General features: G+C 39.1%; 1 protein-coding gene across 2 annotated transcripts in view; it reads right to left on the bottom strand.

Annotated features, from left to right (window-relative positions):
- LOC129723857 (neurogenic protein mastermind) overlaps positions 1 to 22413 on the bottom strand; it is a 269520-nt gene extending 247107 nt beyond the window's left edge. Inside the window, exons 1-2 of one of the 2 annotated variants that reach the window (XM_055678317.1) lie at positions 22256 to 22413; positions 19460 to 19909 (exon numbers count right to left, since the gene is read on the bottom strand). The gene's annotated coding sequence lies outside the window, so the exon portion shown is untranslated. Of the gene's footprint in view, positions 1 to 19459; positions 20119 to 22255 lie in introns of those variants that run through there. The other variant, XM_055678319.1, reaches the window with a different exon arrangement.
- Positions 22414 to 24199: the final 1786 nt, after the last annotated feature.

Raw genomic sequence — 24199 nt, 5'->3', positions numbered from 1 at the left:
CTAATTTCGCTGCCTGCTCTCGGATCGAAGTGATTCATCGTTTTGACTCGCAGGAATTCCGCCGGTCAGCAAAGGGTAAAATGGAGATAATTTTACGCGACGGGATTAAAATTTACGATGATCATATTCTTTCCAGGAAGCAAAAACACTTTTCAATACTCAGTACGCTGACATTTGTTCTGTTACAGAAGCAACAGAAAGTTGTTCAAATCTTTTTCATGATTTGTTATTTCCATTAAGTTGTTTGAACATGAGATGCTTTGTACGATTCAAATTAAAATTTTTCAAATGTTTACTTTGTATTTGTCCTTTATTGAACTTGACTCACATATAAACAAGGGTCAATTTACATGATTTCTGTATAAGGCTCATAAAAATGTGATCTAACAAAATATTTCAAAATTTAATTGATTTGAATTAAGATCGTTTTTTAATGGAACAACACAAACCAACACATTACCCTAAACATTATCCAGACTCACGTCAAACGGCGGGAACGGATTGGGTATCTGTATTCTGGGTTGGCTGTGCACGTGCTAAATATTCAAAAATTTTGCAAAAGAAAAATAACGGTGAGCCACAATTGATTATCGAAATGGTTGCTTCACAAGCGCAACAATAGCGTTTATACACAAAAATAAACTGTGAACCAAATCTATGATTTGAAAAAAGAAAAAAGAATTAAACAAGGATCATCTCCTCATTGAAATCTCTCAACTATCAAAACCGTTTATCAAAACGTAACCAATGGAAAAAGTATTTCCCCAGATATGATACCAAACAGTACAGATCACACATAGGCCTTTTAAGCTACAATAAATCCGCTTCAGCGCTAATAAAGTGTTTAAAAATGTGCCTTGGTGAAAAAGGTTTCCGGATTTTCATTTTCCCTGCAACAGGTAGAATTTTTCATCATTTAATTTTCGTTAGTTAAGAGTTCTGGGAAACCAAAGGAAAACTCTTTGGATAGTTTCAAATTGAACTCTTTAAAATCTTGATTAAACTCTCTGAAAAATTCATGTTTTTCATTGAGTCAACTATCCTTATCAATCGGAGGTGGTTCTCGTTTTTTCGAGGTTCAAAGGGTTAAACATTGTTAAGATGATAAGATTTTAGTGACCGAGTTGATGGAAAAAGTGACCAAATAATGACCAAAAATCGTAAGAAAAAGCAAACTTTTAGTTGGTAAAAAAATAAATCAAGCCATTCTTAAACCACGTGGTCTTATTTTGATCAATTGTTATACCCCTACCTTCCGTGGTCTTTCGGTTGAGCCCCCGTCCTCGCCGGTTTTAATCACGTGGTCTTTTAATTTCGCCAAAAATGTACTTTTTTCACCATAAAACGTACAGAAAATTATTTTGTTATTATACATTCAGTATATACTCTACATTTCGATAAAAAGAAAATTGGCCAGAATTACTATGGTAATTTTTGGTCGAACATAATGACTACATATTTTATACGAAGTAAAGTTGATCAATAGATTTGGTAAAGGAGACAGTGTAAATTTTGAGAATATCGAAGAGAGAGATAGGTTTGAAAATAACCTAAATCAAAAACTATTTTGTAGCAAACAGGATAAGATAAACAGTACTTTGGCGCGCTCACGTCACTAACTTTGAAGTTTCACTCATTCTCAATATGCTTAGCGTTGTAGTAGGAATATGATTGTGGGAGAAAATGAAAGAAAGAGAATAATAGAGAAGAGCGTAAAAAATAAGTGTTTTCCTGCTATCATTAGCGATACCGCTTACCGTGCACTGCAAGTGCTGTTCAAAATATGTTTGCGTAGTTCAGTCAATGACATAAACAGTAGGATCCCAATGGAAATCATTTTTTTTCGATTACGTTTGGCGATAGGTCTCAAAAGTTTCGTCTTCTCCAACAATCTCCATGCAAAATTTCAGTTCATTTTTGCAGCAACATCTTTCCCAGACCCTGGTATAGTCACAAAATTCCATTTTCATAGACAGACAGACATCCGATGCATAGTCCGAGAATATATTCATTCGCTAGAATAAAGTGCTGATATCACACACCTTGTTTCCCATGGGAAACAAAAACGGCAACAAAATAAGTAGGCAGCAGAAAAAAGCAGCGATACATTTTTCCTCCTGAGTAACTGAAAGTGATAAGGACAACGTCAGGAATTAAAAGGCTGGAAGAGGACAGGAAGAAAAACTGACTTATTCCGGTCGAAAAAGTGAAACTTTGACCACTTTGACGGCACGATCTCCTAAATTCCGATTGACCTGAAATTCTGAATGGCAGTTTTACCACTGGGTATGGGAAAAAACTCATCTCAAATATCTAAAAAGTAAAAGCTACGGTGAATTTTCACTATGAAATTTGTAGTTGAAGAACTGCCTGAAGAGCAGTTTTAAGTAACGATAAAAAATTTATTTAGTGCTGTAAGAATGGCAACGAATACAACTAAATTCTCAGTTCTGAAGCATTGCAGTTTTTCTGATCTCAAGAAAAATGTTTATAAAATTTAGTTTTATGTCATAATTTTTTTACCTCCATACTCATAAATTCTATCGATTTAATACACTTAGCGTCGCTCCAAAAATTAGATCACATTAGTCAACCACTAACATATAATAAAAAAAAACCTTCTTAATTTTTGATAAGACGATCTAACAGTAAACCAACCATGAATACATTGTTTTTCTGTTACAACAATAATAACTCTTGACTTGACGAAATGGTATTTGACTAGAAGGTATTTGAATAAAATATAAAAAAAAATAAAACTCATCGAAAATGAAGTGTAAATACAACAGTAAATAAATGTAGATGTAGATTTTGTAGGATGAAATCAGCTGACATATTATTCCCCGCTTTCATTCATCATCGAAATGATTGATTATAGTGACTATATGAAAGAACAAGTTACTTTAGTTAAATTGCCTTGAAAATACTTGACTTTTAAGTGACCAGTCTCAAAATAGTGACCAAGTTGAATCATTTGTTATTATAGTTATTTTTGGACAGATTTTGACGACAGTGGATATGTAGAAGCCTCTTCCGAATATAAAAATTTGTTTATTCTGTATTATAGGTGAAAAGGAAGGCCGAAATCGTGCACTTAGAAACTGTGTATTAGAGAAATGACAAGGCACTCACCGTTTCGTTATTTTTTACAAAAAAAAATTCTTAGGTCTAACCTTGCCTTTTTATAAAAATGCATTTTTTATCTAAGCTGCTTTTTCATCTCGAAAAATGTAAAAAAAAAGATACACTTTTCGAAGAAACTAATGACTTTATTAATATTAGGTTTGCCACTATATTTTCATTTCATATCAATAGATGGCGCCAGCAGTAAATGCTGCTCGATTTCATCAAACCAAAAATGTGATGAACTAAGCTGAGACATATGGTAAATGATCCGTTTTTACACAATATTGATTTTATTGTGGCGTCATATACTTTCCTTACTTCTCTCATTTCAAACGGCGTCTGAAATGCAGTTAAAAAAGTTTACGGGCATGCTACTCTAAGAGAAATAACAAGCTCTAATTGCTTCCGTCGCTCAAAGGACGATGGTGGATTTCGATTGTCCGCGTAAGGAAAGACAAAAACCTTTAAAGACTCTGAATTGCATGAATTGCTAAATGCGAATCTATGTTAAACGCAGGAACAGCTTGCTTCGGTATTAGGAGTTACTCGTCAAGTCATTACTGTTATGTATTCTGATATTCGGCATAAAGGGTTGAACCCTTCTCGTAATTTTATAGCGGTTTGATCTCAATATCTCGAGGCACGTTAAGAGAAATTAATAAACGAAGAGTCAGTCTTGTTCGAAACCGCGAACTGTTAACAAGTGTTATTTTTTTTTTGTATCACAGCTCGCAAGCTATTTTAAAATAGTACTTCACTGGAAATCGTTAAGGTAGACCGAAGGGTATACATTTCAATTACATGCTTTGGAAATGATTTAAAAAAAAACAAGTAACTTAGGTTCCTTATGATTTGAAGCCAAGGAACGTTGAGTGCCGTTTTTTCGCCTGTGAACAACTGCTCCAGTGGCTAAAAGGAAGGGAATACACACGCTGCCAAGATATGCTATCGACTTCGATTGGTGCGATTAAACTGTGTGTTTTCTGTGCAAAAAACGGCCACAATACGAGCAGAGACGCGGAAAGTGCTTTACTGCATGACAACGCTCGGCATCGTACTGCTAAAGTCGTTAAAATTTACATAGTAATGTTTAAATGGGATGTCTGGCTGACCTGCAGTTCTGGCTTATATAAAGACATCGAAAAATGGCATGATTTGTAGATAATCATCGAAGACGAACCCTTTATTATTTCGAACTTTGAACGATTTATAGGTAACTATTTGTTTAGAAGTAAAATGACATTTTTATTAAAAAACGGCGATATCATAAAAAATATAATCTTTGGAAATAAGGTGCATCTGGAGTTGCTTCTTTTATTTTCATTGATTCAGAAAATCTATAAATCAAGTTCGAAAAATTCGTAATTTACAAAATATGGCGATTTTTTTTTATTCTCGCTTATTTTCCGTCGGTCTAGTTCCGCCACTGTTGTTGTGCCAATCACCGACGCCCGGGGAGGCGACTCCACCCAGGACCCTAACTCACGACCCGTTTATTAACGGACCGGCGCCAACGGCTTTACTTCCTCATGCGATGGAAGGCGTGATCCCAGAGATTTTTCGCCTCAGAAAATCTCCCGGTGTCGGCTAGGATTGAATCTAGACCAGTTGGGTTGGTTGTGAGCGGATCACGCCACCTCATAACCAACGACACCTATGTCGGCGGTGGGATTCGAACCCAAGCGTCGAGCGTGGTTGGCAGAGACGTTACCAACCACGCTAGGCCCCCGCTCAAAAATATGGCGATGTTATATATAAGAACACGCTTGGGAAAAATCATTTGCCCTAACTTCGTTCGGTATCTGATGTTATTAGAATAACAATTATAGCAGAGTTGACGCAATCGGAATATTATTGTATTGCATTATTGCACTTCGTTTTTGCAAATTATTTTTTTATTATGATTAGGTTTCGAAGGTCCGAGATTGTTTTTTTTTCACGGGCAGTGTTAATCGTTATATACAGGAGCTGTAAATATATAAAAAATACGCAACTTGGTACCACTATTTTTGTTACAACACTAGAAATATATGCACCAGAAAATGTTTTTCTAGAATATTTTTGGAATGGGGAAAGTTTTTCCATGTTTTTGTGATTGTCTCCGACGTGTTTTTTTTTTCTCCAGTTGACAATTTTTTCGAACTACGCACATTAAAAGTTCGCTAACAATTTTAAACTGAAATTTTATCCCCTGGATGATAATGTAAACATATTGTTAATTTCAGTTCTATTAAAATTCAATCTTACTTTTTATCAAAGTTGTAGTGGGCCCTGAAAAGCACTGTTTTAAAATTATCTAAAAATTTAAAAAATTCGAGTCCGGTTTCAATGGAACTTGTAGAAAGAGGAAAAGGCGTTTTTTTATGAAAAATTCAAATTTTCTAGCCAGAGGTTACCAGAGGTTTTTTTGAGCTTGAATTGAACTACCACACATTTCATAGTTGCTCCTCCGCGAAAGATCTAAGCTAGTGAAGTTGCTTCCGCTTTGTTTAGATCGATAACGATGCCAACTAAGTACTTACGGTCGGTTAGAGAAGGAAGAAAGGAATTATTTTGATTCTTGTTACCAGAGATCGAGTTCCCTTCTGCATCTCTAACGACTGTGGCGGAGAGGAAGGTACCTTTTGTCACCATGGTAAGTGACTGATTTTTTATACGCGTATAAGGAAGGGTTACGCCTAACTCTGTTGCTCTTCGTTCATTATGCCTTGTTGATTTCTGCTGTAACGTATCGGCAATTTTTATTTTGAATTTAGCTTGAGAGAAGGGTCAAATAGAAGAGATGGGTGTCATATTTCTTCACCCACGACTTCTTATCAAAAAATAACTAATAACTTCTATTTCCAAAAAATTTTTATAACATAGCTCTATTTTAAATTGAAATTGAATATATATTCTAAATATTTTTGGTTCCAAATAATTTGATTCATACTTCGTTTCATTTTATTTATACTTTACATATCACTACAACTCGTTCTTAGACATCTATGCAACCAAAGGTCTCTAAGTTCAATACATTGAATAAAGTGTATGCTGAAATACAAGTACTATTTTGAGAAAGAATTTTAACACTTCTCCACCCACGGAGGACACTTTGTTCGCTAAGACAAATATTTGTGTAGGTGTTGTTTCATTCCAATCAACAATGGCCAATTAAATTTTTGCGCATTTCTAGATTATTTCGGCTGAAAGATCTCAAGAGAAGTAATTAGGCAAACTCATACTCAAAATTACTAATTTTAATGTTAGTTTACTAATTGCTAATTTTAAGATAATTCAGAGGATTACAATAGCTTTTGAACTAAAATTTGAATATATAACCTGGAAACACTTTTTTTATATGACAGCTAATGAAGAAAATCATGAAGCGATTTCTATCAGAGCAGAATGCAAGAAATTGCTCCATAATAACTAGCATCCAAAATTCAAATAACTTTTAAAATTCACAATCGTATATAACTCAAAAAAACTAATATTAAAATACTAAAAATAATAAAATGTCAGTTCCATCGAAGCAGATATTCTGCATATATTTCTCTCTCTCTCACCAGCAATTTTTTCGACGCAATATACACCGTAATCGAAACCATCGAAATGCATTTCCCGTCTCACGAACTGCACAGGACGAAACAAAATCAAACGCCGTCTGATTGCGAGCTAAAGTGTAAAGCCTCTGAGTGTGTGGCCCTTCGTAAACGAGACGACGAGACTAGTGTGTGAGTAACACACTGTTATACGCCTCTACAGGATATAAATATTTCCTATATCTTCGAGGGGTGAACCTGGCAGCAGTACAGTTATCATGCGGGATATAAAAGTCCTGAGGGATGTGTTTACTCCTCGAGTCAGATAATCAAAATTCATAACTTCCAAGCGGATGGGGAAATTTTGAATTCTACATTAACTCAAAACAAAGTAAATTGTGGGATTTTTCGACCTGTTGGGACGTACAAATTACGTTACTGTTCGTATCTAGACGTCTGTAAACTATATAAACTGAAGCGGCCTCGTATCGGACAGAATAAAAACAACCCAAAAAACAAGACATGAACAAATATGCTCTCCTATCAATAATACAGCCTCTCGGCAACAAGACGGCAAAATATGCTTATGAGCGTTCATCTCCTTCACACTTGTTCGGCGTCACATTTTTTCAGCAGTTGTTGCATTGCTCATCAAGTCCACAGGAATCCGATCCCGAGTAAGGTACGTACGTACGTATTGCCAGCCACCGTCTACCAGCAGTGGCGTCGGTTGGTGGAGGGCCCACAAAGGCAAGACAGTGACAGCGAGAGCGGGAAAGGGCTAGCGCGAGAACAAGAGAGAGAAACGGAAAGAGTGAGCTAAAAACGGGAAAGGCTAATGGTCGCCCGGCTTGATGATCGGGCCGGTGGCCGGCACAAGGCGCGTGCACGGCGGGAATCGGAATACGGAGTTCTTTTGCCTTCGCTTGTATTGCTCGATCTTTTCTCCTGTTCAACGGTGCTGGCGATGACGACGGCGGCGCGCGGCGGCGACGGCTACAACGACGATGGGTTCATTCTCCGGCACTGACATGCTGACAAAAAAAAAACTAAATCTACACAGTGGTGTAAAGGCTGGATTTATGTCTCTTTGGTATGCTTCTTGTTGGTGCATCAACTGCAAAACATAAAGACCGAGAAGCGAACTGTTCACCACCGAAGCCAACAGTGCTGTAGGGAAAAAGTATATATCTCATAGGTAGGGACGTGTGCGCGCTGTGGAATATCCTTTCGGTATGTGTCTTGCCCCGTTCTCGGTGTCGAGGATTGACATTTCCTGGAAGAAAAGAAAAACTTCCTACCAGTTCCGACTGCATTTCAATGCCAGCCCGAAGAAAGGTTATTAATGTTCAAATATTATTCTGAAACCGTGAAGTAATCGTTGGATCGATCAATCTTCACATTTGATAGTGCTGGAGGTCAGAACATGATAATTTTAGATACGGAGAAGGAATGGCCGATACAGAGTGAACCACTGACGGCATGACAACTCGTTATCGATTTAACATTGATTATTTTTCAAGAATCAGTCATGAAAAATGAATTGAAATGAATCGAACCCCAAATTTAAAGTCGTATTTTGCAAATGGGTTTTAAAATTCTTACTAGCATTCGAAATCAAAACGGTTTTGGCTCGATTTCGACTCAATGCATGCTAACAACAAGTAATGTAAAGCACTAATTCTCTGGTTGTACTAATCGGTAACGATGGTAATGATAGGTATTAAACATTGTAACTATTTAGCAAAATTGTCATTCACATTTTTGTTGTTTGTTCACAGATCATAAAACCAATCATATTAACATACCAGTTCAATCTTGCTTTTACATTTTCATAGTTTAAATTTAATTTTCGTAATCTTTCAGGTCGAAAGTTCCGTGTGAAAATTCAGTAAGAAAAGGACCAAAAACACTTAGTTATATCGAGGTGTAACGGTAGAAAAATCTTAACTTTCAAATCGCTGAGCTGATTTTCAAAATTTAGGTGACATATCAAAGGTATTTGAAATAGTTTAAAAAAATGTCCCTAAAGCTGGATCTTCCGGCCTGGAAGTACAAAGTTAGCTGAGCAAATAGTTTATAGCATGAATGTTTCGGGTTTCAGCATATTTAGCTAACGAACAGGTTCATAACGGTAAAAAACCTGGTTTAAACCTGGTTTTATTGATTTTTTAAATTTTTCGAAAATATAATTTTACATGCATAGCTTCGATTTTTTATAAATATTTTCCTATAAAAGCGATTAAAATTTTTTTGTACTGTTCCATATGCAGATAGTTTTAATAAAATAGACATTTTCCATAAAATCTATATTTTTTAAAAATATTGTTCTGCTAGCTTGACAATAAAGTGAGCAGGACAATGGATAAAAACAGCATTCCCAATAAATAAACTGCTGTAGAATGGTCAAAATAATATAATGCTCAATAAATACTCTTAAAAAAAGCGTTTATTGATACCTGGCTAGTTATACTTTTTTTTACAACAATTTGGTGCTTGGATCAGAGCCTGACAAAGTCATTTTCAATTGACAATTATCAGGTTATAGTGACGCTTTGACCCGTCGCTGTCAATTGAAAAGCTCTTGTATCATTCTCGAGCACTTCGTGAGTCACATGACACCGAGTCGAAAGCTCTTGCTGTGATTCTGACAACTGAAGGGCTTGAAATTGATACAAACGCTATTCAATTGAAGCGGAGATTATCACCATCACTCTCAAATGACGATTCTCAATTGAAAATGACAATGAGCGCTGACGGAGACAGATGTACATACCATACAGTACTTTTATAGGAAAGAGGGAGGAAATATTGATCGGAACTTGCGTAATGTATTTATTGCATGCCATTGCCGTTCTAACTACGGCTTGCGGTATTAGAAAACTACCATCAAACGACGCGATGCGGTGCTAATTTCAATTGAGTCGCTGAAGGAAAGGATAGAGTCTCTCTCTCCGTCACTCTCTCCATCGATTGAAATAGTCATTAGTTTCATTTGAAATGATCCGAAAGAGGGAAAGAGAGAAAGAAGTGATTTGTTGACAGTAGCCGAAAGGAATTAAGTGAAAATGAAACTGTTCGAATCGAAATGACAGTGCGAGTATATCAGTTTCATTGTTTTGTTTCGAAAATGTAGAGCCCTGGCTTGAATATATTTTCTTCTTAAAATTCTTAAAATGCATGTAACTCGTCAAAACTTTCTGCGTATTTTATTTTTGAAGGTGGCGGGAAAATCTGCTCACAGAAACCAGAGGAGAGAACTCAGAGTGTGGAGATAAGGCTAGGTGGGTGATGCTGGGGAAGCAACACTCCTGTCCCGGACCCACTAAAAGCCCTCCAATCTTCAGCCCTGGTCTTCCTGGAACAACGGTTAGATATTCAGGGAGTGGCTTTTGTGCTTGATACACCTTCTTTACTCTTATAACCTCCCAGCCAATCACCGGGAGACTGTCAGTTAGCTATTATTGGCGTGTTGATGGTTGATAGTCTTTGCCGTATTCACGCACTTAGATGAGGAAGTTACTTATTTACTTTCCTAGGGAAACATCCCTCAGGATTCACCTATGACACTTTGTTACGCCAACACACTCGGTCTATGGCAGTTCGCTTCCAATTTCTTGAGCGGTATGCACTTCCAAGATTCAATCATCTAGCTCGTTGCGCGCCTCTTCGTCTTGTACCGACCCGCTTCGAGACAAACATCGTTTTGCGGGAATGTTGTCCGGCATTCTCAAAACATGTTCTACCCATTGTACTTTTCCAGTTTTAGCGGCTTTCTGGATACTGGGCTTGCCGTAGAGTTGCGCCAGCTCGTGGTTCATTTTCCGCCTCTATACGCCATTTTCACATACTCCGCCGAAGATGATCCTAAGCACACGTCGTTCGGAAACGGCTAGTGCTTGCAAATCCTCCTCGAATATTGTCCATGACTCGTGCCCATAGAGGACTAAATTGGTCTTATGAGCATTTTGTATATGGTACACTTAGTACAAGTGCGAAATTGGCCGGACCTCAACGTTTTGTGCTATAATAAGTCTGCGGATTTCTCTGCTGCAGTTATTGTCTGACGTTTCCAATGATCCGAGGTACACAAATTTGTCAACCACCTCGAACTCATCTCTTTTGATCACTACGCTACTGCCTATGTGAGCTCTATCGCGCTCGGTTTCCCCTGCTAGCAGACACTTGGTCTTCGACGTATCCACCTTCAATCCAACCATTTCTGCTTCACGTTTCAATTTGGTGTACTGTTTAATAACCGCCTGGGACGCCGTCAACAAAGCAGCTAAACTGGCTGGATTTGTTGAAGATCCTGCTCCGCATGTTAAAAACCGCACGTTTTATAACACCCTGAAGCGCAATGTTGAACTGGAGGCAAGGCCCTGTCGAAGTCCCTTGCGTTTCAAACGAGCCTAATAGCGCATCCGAAATCTTCACACAGCAGTGTACATTATCCATCGTGGCCCTAATCAGTCTTGTTAGTTTCGCAGGAAAGCCATTTTCATCCATAACTTTCCATAGCTCTAAACAAACGATAGTATCGTAACATCGATAATTAGGTTGTGCGTGGAAACACGATGGATCGGGTGATGTGCGTAGTTCGAGTTTCGGCGACACTCTCGAGTCCCTTCGAATCTCGAAGAAGGTTACGGCAAGGTGATGGATTATCGTGCTTGCTATTCAACATCGCTTTGGAAGGTGTGATACGTAGGGCTGGTATCGACACGAGTGGCACGATTTTTAGAAGGTCTGTTCAGCTCTTTGGCTTCGCCGATGACATTGATATTGTAGCACGAACCCTTGAAAAGATGACGGAGAAGTACATCAGACTGAAGGCTGAAGCTGGACGAATTGGACTGGCCATAAACGCATCGAAGACCAAGTACATGAGAGGAAGAGGTTCCAGAGAAGACAGTGTCAACCTCCCGCCACGAATTCATATTAGCGGTGATGAAATCGAGGTGGTAGACGAGTTTGTGTACCTGGGCTCACTGGTGACTGCTGACAACGACACCAGCAGAGAAATTCGTCGACGCCTTATGGCAGGAAATCGTGCCTTCTTTGGACTCCGGAGGACACTCCGCTCGAATAAAATACGCCGCCGCACGAAGTTAACCATCTACAAAACACTGATCAGACCGTTAGTCCTCTACGGCCACGAACCCTGGACTATGCTCGTGGAGGACCAACGCGCCCTTGGGGCTTTCGAACGAAAGGTGTTGCGTACCATCTGTGGTGGAGTGCAGATGGAAGATGGATCATGGCGGAGGCGGATGAACCACGAGTTGCATCAGCTGCTGGGAGAACCACTCATCGTTCAAACGGCGAAAATCGGGAGACTACGGTGGGCTGAGCATGTCGTTAGGATGTCGGACGACAACCCGGTGAAAATGGTTCTTGATAACAACCCGACTGGAACAAGGCGACGGGGCGCGCAGCGAGCAAGGTGGCTCGATCAAGTGGAAGACGACCTGCGGGGCCTCCGCAGACGACATGGCTGGCGAGCTGCAGCCATGGACCGAGTTGAATGGAGACGACTTCTTCGAACAGCAAGGGACACTTCGCCCTGGAGCTGATTGGTAAGGTAAGTAAGTGGAAACACATTTGAAGAATCCACCGCAGCGTAAAGATTTAGTCAGTTGTCGATCGCCTATCCACAAAACTGGCCTGATAACTTCCCACAAACCTTCGTGGTAGCGGCGAGAGGTTATCTGGGAGTGCACTTTGTAGGCTGCGTTAGGAATCGTAATCGTTCGGTAGTTCTCACATTCCAGCTTGTCGCCCTTTTTGTATATTGGGCATATTACTCCCTCCTTCCACTCCTCCGGTAGCTGTTCTCTATTCCAGATCCTGACTATCGGCTGATGCAGACAGGAAGCAAACCTATCCGGGCCCAGCTTGATAAGATCCGCTACGATGTCATCCTTTCCAGCTGATTTGTTGTTCTTGAGCTGCTTGATAGCATGCTTTACTTCGCTTTTCGTGGGGGCGGCATGTCTCCCTCCTCCGCTGTGCTGATGAAGCCACGCATCCTACCGTCCTGGTCCTCAGCCTCTGCTCCAGTCAGGTGTTCATTGTAGTATTGCTTCCACTTGTCGATCACCTCACGTTCATCCGTCAAGATTTCTCCATCTTTAGGATGAGAGAATTGTTCAGCTCAAAAATTTCTGAGTCTCCCCAGAAGGTCGATTTTTCTCAAAAATGTCTTTTTAAGTAACACCAGATCTCAACGTTTCATGCTACTACTAACCTGTGCATTTTTTTCATCGATCAAAAGTTGAAACGTTGATCGCTTTGAGGCACGATTCCCCAAAGTCCGATTGAGCTGAAATTTTGCATGAGGAGAAGACGAAAATTTTGAGTCCTACTGCTAAACGATATTCGAAGGCAATTTTTTTTGGCGCTCTACTGTGTAGATATTGCCTAAAGTAACCATAATCTGACAGGATCTGTGTCAGGTGGAATTACACTTCATCATGGTGCCTCCCGACCCAATCGGAAACCTCCGAAACTACTCGGCGCGTTCATCTACTTTTCATCAAAACGGAAACGAAAGGTCTGTCCTCCTTGATAGCGATGCTGGTAGGCGTCATGCCGAACATGACGCGGATTGAATCGTATGACACTGTACGATACGCACTCGGAATCCACAGTCACATGAACCTGTAGGTACTTCTGACTTTCCCCCTGTTGTAAACTCGTACTCGATTCAGGAAGTAGTTTTCCAAAACCTGGTACAACGACACCGGTACAGGGATGCTCCTAAGTGCAAGCGCTATGGAGTTCAGCTAGCACAATTGAACGCGCTATCTATATCAAGTGTGACGATCGCGCAATAGCGAATGTCTCTTCTCTTACGCTGGAGTGCTGCCTTAATGACAAAGTCGCCTTATTGACAGAGAGAATAGCATCCAGCGTGGACCTACTCTTCCTGAAGACGAGCTGATTATTTGCCAGTATCACTATTAAGTTCATACCCGTGCTTGTGTGTGAGTTTTACCTTTTCGTTTCAAGCTTACTGCTCTACTATACCGAGCCTCTGTCCATCCTAACAATATCGCCTAATTACTATTCCCTGGAAAGAACTTTCTTACGTCACTCACACCAGTTTTATTATTATAGGGACTTATTTTTGTTAGAAGAAGAGTCAACGGGGGTCCTGTAGAGCTCAGACTGAAGGACGGGTACGAGAATAAACTAAAGTCCTTTGACAACCAAATGGCCTGATTCTCCTAAGATTCGAACCCACGACCACCCGCTTACCAAAACGGACTCTGTAACCTTGCGGCTACGGAGCTCCCCAGTCTGTTGAGGATAATCCTCTTAAGCACCTTGGCCGCGGTGTCCAGCAGACAGACAGGTCTATATCAGATGGGTCTCCTGGCGGATTATCAGCCTTCGACAATAGGATCAATCTATAGCGAGAAGAGACAGTCATCCAGGCACTTCTGCATAACTGCGCGGAACAGCGCAAGGTCGATTTGTGAGCCGTCATGACGGCCAGGTTCGGAATTCCATTCGGTCCCGGTGCCTTACTCACCTTTAAGGAGTTGGCGATTACGATGAGTTTTCATTTGTAACTCTTGCGTCCTCCTCAGCCTGGGTACGGCTGCCGTCGCTCATAGATTGAATATTCAGCAGGTTGGTAGGACTCGACAGCCGAAGGCCATGGACTAGGCCCGTGCCGTGGTGAGTCCCTTAAATGATACGCTCCATCCAGCAACGTAAGCGGCCACACGCCTTTGGTCTTGTCTATACAAAATGCTATTTTCATATGAGCCGTTGCGGAACAGAGTGGTCTAAAGACCATTTTTTCCAAAATGAGTTTTGTGCATAAACCGCATCTACTCAAGAAGCTGAAGTTGGGAGATTAAGAAAATTTCGGAAAATCGAAATTTAAAGCTGATTTATTCCGTGTTAAAAAATTCGTCCGAAACAGAATGGCCGTTTTGTTTCGGAACAGAGTGGTCTATGTACATAAATCGATGTAATACTGTCATGTCACACGTAACATGTAGCATATTACATGTAATAAGGAACATGCCACTTGTTTTGTACATGTCACACGTGATATGGAACATGTTACACGTAATGTAACACGAAAAACGTAACATGTAAAATATTATGTAATATGTAATATCTTGTGTTTAGTGATGGAAACGAAACGAATATGATGCAATCGTCGTTTATTCATCATATGTGCACTTCACGAAGTGTACAGGCCGGGACTAAACTCGAATCCTCTCAACCCATAATGAAATGATGATAGGGTGCATAGGTTTCTGGGAGAAAACAAACACATGACTAGACTACATCAGCTCTGAGAAGCGATTCGATCGTTGCGTTTGTCTCTCCATTGGCCGGTAGTTACGGGAAGAAAGGATAGCAACAGGAGAAAATCATGTCGCCTGAACAACAGCAGAGGTGTGGTGCGGTGAGAGGGAATGTGTGGGGGAAGGAACTACTTCGGCAGCGGTTGAGTTTAAGCGAGAGTAGGAGAGCATACACTGTCATCTTCTTTCTTTTTCTGACAAAAAAATCATATTCATGAGTCAAAAGAATAAGGATATAACAAGTTCTGATCGCTCTCTGTAACAGAGACGAATAACTTCATATACCGAGTTGTGCACATTGAGAACCACGTATTGTGGTGTACACTAATGAATAGAAATATATCGTAAAGAGGAAAGCAAAAAGAGTACACCAGCACCGATACTTTGTTTTTCGCATACTAACGACGATGTCAACGCATCCTAGGCTTGTTTTATATGTATTCATTAATCGCTAGAGGTGATTTTTTTCCTTCGCTGCTTGTGTTACATGTAATGTTACACGTGACATCTTAAATGTGACATGCTATATGTACCATATAACATGTGACACTAGCCATTTTATACGAGTTACCGTCATTTTCTTTGACATTTACCAGGTTTGTGAACATAGACCACTTTGTTCCGACACGATTCGAGGATTCCAGTGAATATATATATGAAGTCAGAGTGGTCTATGTACATTTGTGTGATAAAATCACCGATTTCGCAAAGAAACTGTTAATTTTATGTATCCCAATGTTAAACCACTCCATAACCTTTATATTAGAACATTTTGTTTGAAAGAATCCGTTGAACAGAATTTTATTCAGAGATTTTTTCGAAAATTGCTTCTCCTGAACAATTTGCTCGATGGCACATAGATCACTCTGGTTCGCAACGGCATATATGTTATTCTGTTAGTTATTTTCTTAACCCTCTAGTGCTTAAAAAATTATTATCTTCATCAGGGCTCGACACTAATCAGCTTGTACAGTTACAAAAAATATCCTACGTGTCAAAGTCAGGTTTGAGAGAAGGAAATTGCACTGCATCTGAAACGTCTGTTCCAAAACCCTACAGGAGAGTTAGTTTTGGTAGGTGGGTGTATATTCTAACTCTTCACTATTGGTTTCACTAATGGTTTTATCTAGCGGCTACTATTTGGGTTCAACGGGTTTCCCGTAAATGATCGTGTACTTCCACACGTAGGACATTTCCTGTAACTGTACAAGCTGATTAGTGTCGAGCCCTGATGAAGATCCCAACCGGATTGAAACGTTGGCGATGACCCGATAGAGATCAGCGCCGTTTTTATTGAAACTACTAAGCCGAAACAAAATCAAATGTAGTGTCACAGTCGAGTCCCCGTATGAAATATAAACTATTTGTTCCGCTGACTTTATACTTCCATGACATATTAAAGAGCGTTGTTGGAGCAACTAAAGGGTGTAATAAAAAGAAAACGACCTCTATAAATATAAAAAACTGTGGTCGATCGCGACAAAGCACCGTCGTGTGGCGTCCAGTGGCGTAGCCAAGTGAAGAGGGGGGGGGGTTAGGTTTCAAAGCAATTGATCTTTAATTTTTTTTTCAATGATAGGGTTCTGGATTCCTTTAGCAGTAGGGTTGAAATGCATCGTCTCCTCGAAAAGTCCCCGTGCTCAATTGGACTCCGGGATGTGTAATCTCAACGTGGTCAAAGTTTCACTCATAAGATTGTCGATTTGAAATGATCGAAACCGAACTTTTTGTTTAAATCTGGTGTAATTTAAAAAAAAATTTCAGCAAAATCGACTTTCTGTCTTCCAGTTCGAAAACCTACTGACTCGACGATCCATCCATTTCCAAGACATTTTGCATAAACAACTTTTTCGATATAAAAAATATAATACTTTTTATCGCCCAAAAAAGTAAAGCTTTAACTACTGTGAGGCACGACTTCCGGAAGTCCAACTGCAAAGGCTAAGTTAATCTCTTAGGCCTCTGCCAGGGAATTGTAGATCACAAGTCCCTGGCAACTTTTAATACAGATTTCTCCGTACGTGCAAAGAAAAAAAAGACCGCCCGGATTTAATAATTAATTATATAATGTATATAAAAATTATATGAGGCAAATTCTACTGAAACCCCGGAGTGAAACAATTTTATTTTTTAAATTTTCCGCCTGTCCTTTCATAGCTTTTTTATTTTTTGGCTTTGAAAACATTATCAGTGATCTTCTTTTGATGCCTACTCATTGCGCTACCATGCGGTCGTCGTTGTTTTTCCCGTGGAAAACAAGGTGTCTAGTATCAGCACTTTATTCTGGCGAAGGGATGTCAGGGAATATACTATTTTAGACTGTGCAACAGATGGTTACATCAAATGTTTGTATGTAGAAATGGAGTTTTGTGATTGTACCTTTGGAAAAGAAGCTGCTGCACAATCGTGTTGGAATTTTGCATGGAGATTTTTTTCGAAAAGACAAAACATTTCAGACCAACTTCCAAACAAAATTCCAAAAGTTGTTTTCTAATTGATCGTTGACTGAACTGCGCAACGGGTCACTTAAGCAGCACGTGCGCTGCACAATTAGCGGCATCGCTAATGATTACAGAAAAACACCTCATTTTCTAAGTTGTTTTCTCCAATTGTCTTTCTTCAATGTTCTCTCACAATCATTACTCTACTGCAACGCAACCTGCATTGAAAGTGAGCGATATGAGCGCGTCAAACCACTGTTTGTCTGTCAACCTGCCTATCTGTTCAATAATTTCAAAATTTAATTTGTTTTGCATCAAAACCCCCCAGGACGAAATTTCTGGCTGCACCATTTATATAAACGATGGCATATTGGATGAATTGAGAATCGCAATGCTTTGGTTCTCAGCGATTTTTACTGTTCTCAAAACTTGAGAAAATGCTCACTAAAAAAAACCTCAGCACTGACGAGGAAATAATCGTATCACGTATCACCCTCGAAGGCAACAATTTTAATTGATAATAAAATTGAATATGAATAACCGTTAGCCATTGGTTACAAAGGGGCTGTCCACATACCACGTGGACAGCTTGGGGAGGGGGTGTGTGATGTCCACGGGTGGTGTTCAAAATCGTTAAAAATCTGTCCACGTGGTATGTGGATGGCCCCAAATAAAATGCAAAGAATAGCTCTCAATTTACCCATGAAGGCATTTTTTCTAATTGTTACTGTTACGACATAATGATGTTTCATTCGCAGTACCGTTAACATTACATTTATCTCCCAGATGGTCTCGAGGTACGATGCTGGCCCAACAAGCCAGTCATCGTGGGTTCGAGACTCGGCTCGGGAGAGACTGTTAGTGTCAGTAGGATCGTAGCGCTAGCCCCGCAATTGCCCTGTACACTAAACAGTCGGCTGCGAAGTCTGTGTATAAATAAACAGAAATCAAGTTCCGAATCGGAATGTAGCACCAAGGCTTTGCTTTGCTTTACCGTTAACAATTATATAAGATCTACGTATCGTGGGATAAACGGACTAATAACTGCTAATTTGCTTCGTTAACATCGTATCGCTATTATTCTGCCATACCATGCGACTTTGGGCGTCGGGCATGATAGACTTAATTCACACAAGAGATGTTTCGTAAAAATTAAGCGGTCAACAAGTTGTGTTAATTGTGCGGTAATACAGGTTTTGATCAAATTTTCAACCAATTTGGTTCTGTTGATCGTTCCAACAAGGAATGTGCTGTATTATTACATGAGCAGAAAGCTACGTGTATGAAATATTCTGGCTGCATTTAAATTATTATGCAGTTATTAGTTAATATTGGTCAATTGTAAAAAATTAACATGTCGGTCAATAAAATAATTTTCGTTACCAATTGTGTTTTAGTCAGTCAAAATAATATTTTTCCTCCAAAAGATCCCATTTTTGAAAGCATCGTACTTCTTTGAAGCATCAGTTTTAGTTAATTCTCACAGTATAACGATAAAATCGACAGTGATTGTCACTTTTAAACAATGCTTCACCTTCAGGACATCAAATTGATATAGGCTCGTAGAAACAAACATCAAAGGACAAGGAGGTATTGCAAAAAAAAAATTCCTGACATAGAAACAGAGAAGGTAACAGTGAGCGGTGGGTTTATTGTACGATGTTAGTTCTGTGAAATACACGATTCGATTGGTGCATCAAAAACCGTTTGTTTTTTGGCAAAGTTATCAAAGTCCACCTCTTATATAAAAAGTTTTATGAGAAAACATTCAAATTGGGATTCAAAAAGTTAAACTCAATTCAATCTTTAATCGAGCGATGGTTCAGTTTGAACTTGGATTTAAAGGAACTTTATCGCCCAGTCATGGTGAGTATATGCTTTAAACTGTTGAACAGAAGCAAATTGTCCGGAACCACCGGTATGCACTGACTTCCGATAAATTAAACTATCATAATTACGCAGCGTAACCAGCGTACCTGAGCATTTTAGGTGTGCGGTTGTACACTGCTTCCTAGCGAATAATTGTAAAACTTACCATTTTATTAGTGCACAGTACGTTTAACTTCATTGCCGCCTTTGCTGCTATCTGCGTTCGGTTTTTGTAGTACACGACTCTGCTACTGCTGATACAGCAACAAATCGCTAGAGTTATGGTTGTTGGTAAAAATCAAAACAAATACATAGCCTGCGCTGTTCCACTTAATACACTGTCACTTCGCTAGCCGAACATTTTAGCCGATGCTGCTGTTATTGCTGTATCGCACTTTTATTTTGTCGATTATTATCGCTCATCGTCGTCGCGCACTTCGTCTTCATCGTTCCGTTTTTTATTCAGAGTACACACTGTATTCTTTCTGACACAATTTGACACTTGCGGGTTAAAACGATTTCATCGAATCTATTGGGACTCGTAATTGAACTAGTCGTCACTTTCGAAGCATGCTGCGATCTCTATTCTCATTAATCTCCAATCACTGTTTTTTTTCTGTTAAGAATATCATAGCAAATATGCCTGTTAGGCGAATAATAATGCAAACCCAGAAACCATCAACAAACACAAACATAACCGAAGACGCTTCAAGTTGGCCTTTTTGCATTCACCTTTCTCGTCGTCGCACCGCTCTGCTTTTCTCGACGAGTGGATTTACTACCCATGCACACATATGGCGAAGGACCGATTACTGTCGGAAACCGCTGCCGCGAAAGAATGGCCAAAAACCGGTGATCTGTTGTGTTGAATACACAGCCGCACAGTAGTGCGTATGTTATTTACACCACCACTGTCGCACTACGCGTGCCTGATTGTGGGGTGGCCACAGCAGGCATGCCAGTTTGAAGGTTTTTCGTGACCGTTAGCAAAACAATACGGTAGTTGATTTGGTGCTTGAAATTGATCAATATAATGTTCTTCAAGCATGATTTGAAAAATTCAATAATGCCTGAATAAATTGATGAAATAATTTATGAAAACTTATTCTGGCAGTGCGTTCGTCGGTGCTCGAACGGTTATAAAACTATGTTGTTATGTTTTCTCCTAAAGAGAGTCGTTTGCTGAACTAAGCAGTGCACCAATACGACGGTAGCAAAACGTACGCAGGTGAATGCTCATTTCGGTCAAAATGAATAATTTTGCTCATTTATTTGCATGTATTACTCGTATGGGAAGTGCCACTATTTAATGGAAAAATATGTATGCGAGTACGTTGCAGTGCTACCAGATGAAGCTCTTATAATTTTTGATAACTATCAATCGATCGATCTCGAAATATATGAAATCATGCTAAAGTTGATTTCGAATTTCACCTTTACTTCTGGGTTGAATTTAGGAGATAAAACTTCGACTACAGGGGTCTAAATTTTACTAATGGGAAAATCATATAAACTTTGAAATAATCGCTGGAGGAAAGTCACTAGAATTGGGCTGTTTAGATATTCACGGATTTCCAATTTTTATATATCATCTGAAAGAGTGTAATTTTCTGAGCAAAACATGATTTTTTAAACCTTATATCATTATCCTTCGGTTTTTAAATGAAGAATTAAAGTTCGCCCTGGTTCGCTACAATGACAGTTGGTATATGGGCGAAATGTCATTGCAGCGATTTCGAGCAGTTTTGAATCGTGATTTAAAAAGTGAAGGAAAACGATAAGAAATTTTTTTTAAATCACGTTTTACTTAGAAAATGCAGATCTTTCATATGATATAAAAACTGATATAGCTTAACAACTCAATTATAATCAAAATTTTCTTTGAACTTCAACCTATGAAAGACGATCGAAAGACCTATGATTTTTTTTTCATTTGTGAGAATAAGTTGTTTTACAAAATATTTGAAACATTTAGTCTTACAAAACATATATGAGGATGCTCAATCTCACAAATTCAACTCTCGGAATACGTCTGAAGTAAACCGTGAAACTAAATGTTAATTATTTGCTTTTCCAGGGCAACTGGATAAAATTTAATTTTCTTTAAATTTTAGTGAGCCATGTTTTAGTAATAAAGTTTGACTAAAAATCCCGTTAGTCAGTTTTTTTTTTCAAAAATTTGAATAATGTTTCATTGTTTTATCGTAAAGTACAGCTCCTAAAGAACAATTTCTTCAATCCAGAGTTTTTGGCAAAAAAATAAAACATATTTCAAAAAATCATCGTTCACGGAAGCTCAAGAAAAAGAGAGTTTCAGTCAACAATCATCTCGCTTAAATTTCAGTTCAAATTATTCAGTTTCAAAGTAGCAGTCATTAAGAAATATAAGCAGAATCTATTAAGTTGTCAGTGTTTAATAAGTCTATGGGTTGATACGGTGAACTGTCTAACAGCTGGCATCTCTGGTCTATGCAATTCGACCGTCTCAGGTTCTTCGAACGATTTGGTGATAAACACACAATCCATTTCACAAATGCCTTTCTTGTTCGCGTTTATCCCATGGACTCGCTTCAGCAGGCATTTCCAGTACGGCGTATAGTCATACTACTCCTTCATTCATATTGTGCACTATCTCACTTCACCGTGTAGGATGATTACTGTTGCGATCACAATACTGCACGTACACATATGTGAATGCACTTCCTTACATCGATTCAATCCTGCGGGGCGAAAAGGTCACTACCACTACAGTAACGCTGACATAAGGTAGCGCGCAACAACAAAACATATCAAATTATCTCGCTCTGGCTCTTGCCAATCGTTCTTGCTCACAATTCCGTTTCTTCCCAGTCTAGTCTAGCACGAAGCGGAACTGTCAATTAGCGCCATCCTCACCGTCTACAACCCAAACAACTCTTATGTTTTCAACCGTTCTGTTCCTTCAGATAATACTAATGCTCACCAAAAACATCACTTTTTCGTACATTACACTTCAAGTCTTCTACGCAAGCGATCCGTAATCCTGTCTTCTCTGTGGTTATCAACACACCTGAATTTTCGAATAAACGCTTCACTAAACTCCGAACATCAAAATACTGCCGTACGCGTAGCAATGTAGCGAATAACTAGCGACCGACATCGCGGCCGCTTTGCGTACAGTGCATAAAACACGAAGGTTAACCCTAGCCTGAGCATTCAATCCCTGGGTTGCCAGATTATTTAGAATATCAGTTGAACCCACAGATATGCTATTGATGAACTACTCTCATAGGTTTAAATACTGTTGGAATGGTTGAAATACGAAAGATGTTGAAACTGAAAACACTAAACATCGTAATGGCAACTGTGCATTCAATAAATACGCTGTACGAATACACACACACATCAAATCATCGAATTTGTTATGCGGCGACTGACTGTTGCTGTCCGTGCTTTCCCTTTGACGGCTTATGCATTCTCCCGTTGCCTTGCATTCACACAAATACTATGCCAAAAGACGTTTTGGTGTGTGCGTGTGCAAGAACTCGCTTTCATTCATGCTTTCATCGCTAGCGGTGATCGCAAAGCTCGCAAGTGTTGCCAATAAGTGAAACGGTTCTAGTATTGGAAACTATTCGAATCAAATTGGAATTCCTTTGCGATGAATTTTGTTAGTTGTTCAAATGTCGTTGATTCTTTACCTGGAATAGATTGATTCACTTGAAGACGAATGAATATGCTTGGGACGGATCACATATAATAAAAACTTAAAGGCAAAGTTGCATTTAAAAGTTATAAGCATAAGTTGGCGAAGAGGTTAATTATATATTGCTTGAGAATTTATATAGTAAAAACCACAACAAAAACAAAACCATTTTCCATCCCCCGTTTTCTGTTGTATCTGTTGAACGATGTATAATAAAAATTCAAAGTAATTTCCACATGCAAAAATGGAATCTGTTAAAAATTTAATTCTCCGAACAGCATAACATTTGTCTGTCTATCTGGCATCCTGGCACGTTAGTCATACCGGTCGAATATCTTTCGTTCATTTAAAAAGAACACTTGCAGGGTTGTGCATAGTTTTCTAGTTTGTCGATTCGTTCAGATAGTCTACACACTGAAAAAAACAAGGTAGGATATGACAACTTCAAGTATTGGACGAAACTGACAAAACGTTTGTTTTATACATTACAGTACACTGTTCGTTCGCTAACTGGGCTGAGGGCCTAGCCCAGTTAACGAATGTCACTCGCTAACTGGGCTGACATTTCAAATGTCGTCAAATATCGAGGGGGATTCGGATGTAATCGCGCTAGGCAATACTCAGCGAAAATTGAAAAACGTTTTAAACAAATACACTAAAAATCCTGATTGATGAACAGAAAATGAGAAAAAATAAATTGTTGGCCTTGCGTGTGCTTTATTCGCACTAACCGTTGCCTGGAAACATGTTCTTTTCATAAAATATTTATTCGACCTGGAAACCAGTAGATGGCAGCAATATGACAAACGCTAATTTTTGACGTTCATCTGCTTTTTAACTGGGCTATAGCCCAGTTAGCGAACGCCCAGTTAAAAAGAAGCCCAGTTGAACAGCACCCAGTTAGCGAACAGTTACTGTACCTAAGAAAAAATTAAGTTTAATTCTTCGATTCGTCGTGTCTTGCTATCAATGTCTTTATAAAAAACATTTTCCATATATTGTCGACAACCAAAATAACTTTCTAGGGGTTACATATAAACACCTCTTAGCTAGAAAAATATGAGGAAAGTTTAGATAATTTTTAGGGAGTCTAGCTAATTTTCTTATAGTGCAGGTTTTCAACAACAAGGAATAGCATTTGTGTATTAAAATATCAATTCTTAGCGGAGTTAAACGTTTCCAATCCTCTTCAAGAGGTTTGTGGTGTTTACGATGGAGGGT

Source organism: Wyeomyia smithii, chromosome 2, assembly GCF_029784165.1.
Source record: "Wyeomyia smithii strain HCP4-BCI-WySm-NY-G18 chromosome 2, ASM2978416v1, whole genome shotgun sequence".
In the NCBI taxonomy this organism is placed as follows: Eukaryota; Metazoa; Arthropoda; class Insecta; order Diptera; family Culicidae; genus Wyeomyia; species Wyeomyia smithii.
This window is presented reverse-complemented; position numbering and strand designations above follow the sequence as displayed.